The sequence below is a fragment of the Eubalaena glacialis genome, chromosome 12, assembly GCF_028564815.1.
Source record: "Eubalaena glacialis isolate mEubGla1 chromosome 12, mEubGla1.1.hap2.+ XY, whole genome shotgun sequence".
Classification (NCBI taxonomy): Eukaryota; Metazoa; Chordata; class Mammalia; order Artiodactyla; family Balaenidae; genus Eubalaena; species Eubalaena glacialis.
Window position 1 is genome coordinate 44,875,532 of NC_083727.1, and position 6,000 is coordinate 44,881,531.

The window sequence follows — 6,000 nt, forward strand, 5'->3', positions numbered from 1 at the left end:
TCACTGATGTAATTGAGTAATTCTACATCCCAGCTTCACGTGTTCTGCAAGTTCAGTCTGTATGCCATGTCAACATTCAAGTTCTCATTCTCAGATGCCTTCCACTGCTGACACTGAATTAGCATGCTGTTGATGAATATTCTCATCAGTTGAGGAACCTCATGTTACTTAATCATATTTTCTTCCCTTGTCCCAGAGCAGCTAATGCACATGGGTACATGACATCTTTGTAGAAATTAAAATAAAGTACACCATCATTTCCCAGGCTGAGGGATTAGGGAAAAGTGACCTCTTCCCCCAGATACAGCCCCAAACAGCAGATGTGCTTTGTCTATTAGATGTCCTTGCTATATGGTGTTACAACATAGTCCAAAAAAGGAAATGACTACTTGTGAATTCTTGTTAACTTCTGAATTGCTTCCTTTTCTAAGTGCCCAGATATTACCGTAATCATAGGTTTATTCATTTTGCTCGGGATCTGTGACAAGCTCCTTGTCTTGGTTTCAGGAATCAAGCTGCTGCTTTTTTTGAAAACTGGAACTCCATTTGTGCATCCCCAGTCTTTTAGTGTTCATCTCGGATGCTGATTCTAGATGAAAGTCCTTATTTGTAAACTCCCCTTGCTGAGGTGTAATTTTTCTAGGCAAGAGAAGTGAAGCTTTAGAGAGCTAGGTTTTCTTACAAGTTCTTCACCTATCTTAGTTTTCAATTAACTATTGCAAAGTACATTTTACTCTTTCAAGTTGAAGGGTTATTTTTTCCATGATAGGGAAGAAAAAAGGGAGTTAGTTCTGGTTTATCATCCATTTACCTTAAGTAGGGATATCCCTTCTATGATCTTACAAAATGTATTTTTGTTGTTGTTGTCCTTAGTTTATTTTTGGCTCTAGCCTAATGAACCCCAATCTTACAGGGCTGTTACGAGTATATGGTCTCTGTTCTCTTGTTTAAGTCATTAAACTCAAATTTGCCCTTTAGGTTTTACTAACCAGCCAGCTGGTCCATGACTGTATACCTTCTTCAATCCTTGAATTGAATCATTGAATCCTTCAATGCCTTTTTTTTCCCCCTCAGACCAAATTAGTCTATTCATAAAACCACCTTACCCTACGTCTAAAAGATACATCCTCGAGTCACCAAAGAGGTGTGATCATTTTGGTTTGCTCAAACCCTATTGCCCTATACTCGTACTAACTTCCTCAGTGATAATATCCTTCAGCTTCCCCTTCCATCTCCGGGCATTCAGCCCTGGCCAGCCATCCACCACCAACTTCTCCAACCTTCCTTTCTCAGGCCTGTCACCTCCCTGACTCTTCCAGTGCTGACCTGCTCCTTGCCACTGCCTAGACTGTTCTGCTGCTACTGCTTCATCTCCAGATGATTCAAGCTTCCTGAACTTAGCTTTCATCATTAATACAAAAGGAAACATTTACCTACATTCTTAATCATAATTGAGTTGCAACCCTCCACCCTCAGTCACAATTTGAGGCGTTTACATATAATTCTTCAGATACATATTTCCTGGCCTCACAATCTTTTAACAGATCATTAAGTGTGCCAGGCACTTCCATCTGTGTCTCACTTTATCCTCACAGGCACTGATGTCAGAATTACTATGTTCATTTGACTGATGAGGAAACAGAAGCTCAGGAAGTTGAAGTGAATTTCCCAAGATGTAATGGCTCAGACCACATATGATTAAGTTTTCTGTTATCAAATCCAGGCTCTTTCCACTAAACCACTTGGCCCATACTAACTTTTCATATCTAAAGCCCCACTTACAGTCTGAGTGTCCTGGTCTCAGATGAAAGTTATCCTCCATTCATGCTCCATTGACTTTTGAAATTGATGATTTTTACATATCCCCTGACTTACCTTAAACTACTGTTGGGCTGCAAGCCTTGTAGTTGCCCAGCCTGGAGACCAAAGAAAGAGCTTGGAAACAGTGACAGAGACATCTATGGTTTATTGGACAGGGGATCTTAAGCAAAATGTCCTGGAGGGACACCCCACTGCCTACAGCAGACAACAATCTTCTCTACTCAAGGGAGGAGGCTACTATTTATAGGTGGAATTGACATCAAGGGGGGCTCATCAGTTACAGGGACTAATTAAGCCCTATAATTAGGAGGTTGGAGAGTTGTATGAGAGAAGCAGGGACTGGTCCAGCAGGAGATGTACAGGGAGCCAGAGAACAGCCACCTTGAATGGCCTAACCATACAACTACCCAAGGTGTCCCTTACACCTACCAAACTATAGCACTATTCTCTGAAATTACAAAAATGATTATTAATTGTTGCCACATGAATGGATAAAATTAGAAGTTTGTTCTTTACTCAGAGTTATGGAATGGCTCAAAATTTTAAGCATTTAGTATTTTTCTTAAACATGGCTTTTGAGAATTGTAAAGAAATGTGGACATCACTGAGGAATTTAGAAAATAAATATTTATTGAGGTGTTTTTAATTGGGTGATTCAGGTGCTTGGGTAGTACTTAATTCTCCTCTTTTTACCAAACTCTGGCTTTTTCCAGAAAAGTACAACTAGGGAAGAATTGTGTTAAGAAGTTTCTGAGGACAGGTTCATGGCCCAGGAATCTGATTGCCAAATGTCTGTGTATTGTTATGGTCTGTTATTTCAAGAAATAGCCCAACTTCTCTCTTCATGCACCCCACTCACAGCCCTGCTGAAAGTAGTTGAGTTCATGCCAGGTTTGCACTAGTTTGGAAGCCAAACCTTATGAGACTTTATGCTCATGTATTCGGGAGGCCATCAGGAGTTATTCAGTCAGTATTCTGTAGTAGTAACTCTAACCCTAAGGCAGCATATTAGCGTCACCTGGGGGAGTACTTAAAACACACCAATGCTCAGGCGTACTCTCAGAAATTCTTATTTAATTCTTTCTAGGATGAAGTCCAGACATCCCATATTCTTTTTAAGATGCCAGATGGTTCCAGTATGTAGCCAAAGTTAGAACCAATACTCCATAGCAGTGGTTCCCAAACTTTGCTGTACTTTAGAACAACCTGGGGGGCTTTTAGAACTTCTGATGCCCAGGCTGTAGCCTGTACCAATCAAAGCATAATAACAGGGTGTTTAAAGCCCTGTGATTCCAATGTATAGAAAGCTTGGGAACCACTGGTCTACAGGAGTATTACTCAATGGGCACTTGAATCAAATGAAGCATTAGATTTAGACGATAGGTTTATTTGCCACCCTTGTACTGGTTTAATAACGATATAAAATATTGTGAAGATCGGTTTTCATTTATATCAGTTCACTAATATATCTCTAAATACTTTTGTTGGATATGCAGTTTGGGGAAGTATTACTTGATTTCAGTAATGTCTGAACTAGTGAAGTTGCTTTCAGATTATAAGGTTTCATTTCACATTTCTGCTGCCCAAGTATTATAAATAATGAATTCCAACAGCCAGGCTATTCAGGCTTTTTCTTCTACTGGTGAGATTAACTGTATCAGGCAATGAAAATCTTGTCTGCTTTGCATTTATAGTATCCTTTAGATAAGGAATAATTGACAGTTTGCTGATATTAAACCTAAGTATGTGATCCAATGGCATTTTTCAATATCTTTTTCTAACCTAATTCCAAATAATACAGACTGTTTCTTCTTCTGTGTTTTAATTTTTATGACTTTTTAAAATGGTGCAATTTTTGAGTGGCCATTTTTACTCTTTGTGGACAAATGGAAACAAAATTTAAAAGCCCAAGTACAGTCTAACAGAAAAACAGCATTCCTTAGAGGCACTTATGATCTATGAAGAAAGGTAAAAAGAAACTTGGAATAATACCAACCCTTTCCTTTTAGAAAGAAACTGAGGTTAACATAGGTGGTGATTGTTGCAGTTCCTGCTGCTAATTACTGGTAGAGATGGGAAGAGAAATCAGTCCTCCTGGTTCCTAGCCAAGCTTCCTTTCTCCCACTTCTCCATGCTGCATCACTGGCCAAGAAAGTACAACTAACTTCTTTTGAGATTCTCATATTTTACATGAACTGTGTCAATTTATTTAAAAATGTCAAGATGCATTTTTTTCCATTAACAAAAGGCCAATGTATAAGGAGAAATAAGCCTTATTTTAGGGAAAATCAAATGCCTACTCAAAATGTACACAGGATAGCACGTTTCCTTTATCATTGTTAAAGTTGATGGTGTATATTACTTGTGATATAATTTTCCACCGAGTTATGGGCAAAGTAAGCTCAGCACCACATACTTACCAAACCAAACTCCTGTCCTTGAGGTGAAATTTCAGTAAACTTCTACCCATCTTGGTCATTTATCCTCATTTATACCTGGGATTTTTAAGGCATTCAAAAGTCTTAAATTTTCATCTTTTTATTGCATGAATCAATTTTCTAAGTTTCCTGCTATTATACAAGAAGCATAATGCTAGATAGCAGTGTTTCTGTTCATGGTGAGCAAATTAATATTGTGGTGTGAAGGTCAGCCACATGTATGCTCATATACACGTATATGTATATATATAAAATATCACTTTCCATTCAGTCTTTAAGCATGTTACAACAAATAACAACTGTTATGAAGCAGACGTAGGGAACAGACTACAACATTCTTGGATTGTACTATAATGGAAAAGGCACTTAAAATGAATCTGCCAGAATTAAACAAATTTTAATGCTGTTTGGGGAAAAATGAATGGGTTAATACTGGAAACTGAGAGTGCTGGGTTCTAGGACTGTGTCTTTCAAATACCAGCTGTGTGAAGAAATTCTTTTTTTTCTCCTATAAATTTGCAAAATTCAGCAATAGCATACATGATAACTTGGGCAAATCACTTAACCTGTTTGAGTCTCAGCGTCCTAGTCATAAGTTGAAGAAACTGGTCTCGATCTGTGGTTCTCAATCCTGTCTATACACTAAAATCACCCAGGAAATGTTAAAAAATGATGACGCCCTGCACTACCCTCAGACAAATTAAAAAAGTTTCTGGGGTATGTGGCCTAGACTAGTGGTACTCAAAATGTGGTCCAGGGACTGCTAGCATGAGCATTACTTGGTATATTAGTCAGCTTGGGCTGCCACAACAGAATACCAGAGACTGGGTGGCTTAAACAACAGAAATTTCTTTCTCAAAGTTCTGAAGCCTGGAGAGTCCAAGATCAAGGTGCCAGCTGATTTGGTTTCTGGTGAGAGCTCTCTTCCTGTCTCCTGTCTTCTTGCTGTAACCTCACATAGCCTTTCCTTGGTGCATGCACATGTAGAGAGAGAAACAGATCTCTTTCTCTCTTCCTCTTCTTTTAAGACCACCAGTCCTATTGGATTATCACCCCATCCTTACGACTTCATGTAACTTTACCTCCTAAAAGCCCTGTCTCCAAATACAGTCATATCAGGGGTTAGGGCTTCAACATATAAAGTAGGGTTGGTGGGGGAGAAACAATTCAGTACATAGAACTTGGGATTTTTTTTAATTTTTAAAATTATTTTATTGGGGTATAGTTGATTTACAATGTTGTGTTAGTTTCAGTTGTACAGCAAAGTGAATCTGTTATACATATACATATATCCACTCTTTTAGATTCTTTTCCCATACAGGCCATTACACAGTATTGAGTAGATTTCCCTGTGCTATACAGTAGGTCTTTATTAGTTACCTATTTTATATATATCAGTAGTAGTGTGTATGTGTCAATCCCAATCTTCCAATTTATCCCTCCCCCGCCATCCCCCAGTGACCATGGGATTTTTTTAAATGTCAGCTCCAAGCCCAGACTCTGGGAGTACGGACCAGGAATCCATGTTTTAACCAACTCTACATGTGGTTCTTAAGCACAGTGAGTTTGAGGATTACTGGCCTAGACCACTTGTTCTTACACTAGGCTGCACATTGAATCACCTGGGGAATTTTTAAACATTTCATGCCTGGGGCCCAATCCCAGAAATTTCGATTTGTTACAGGATGCTCACTCTAAGCAAGTTTTAAAGCTCTGCAGGTGACTCCAATCTGAGAACCTC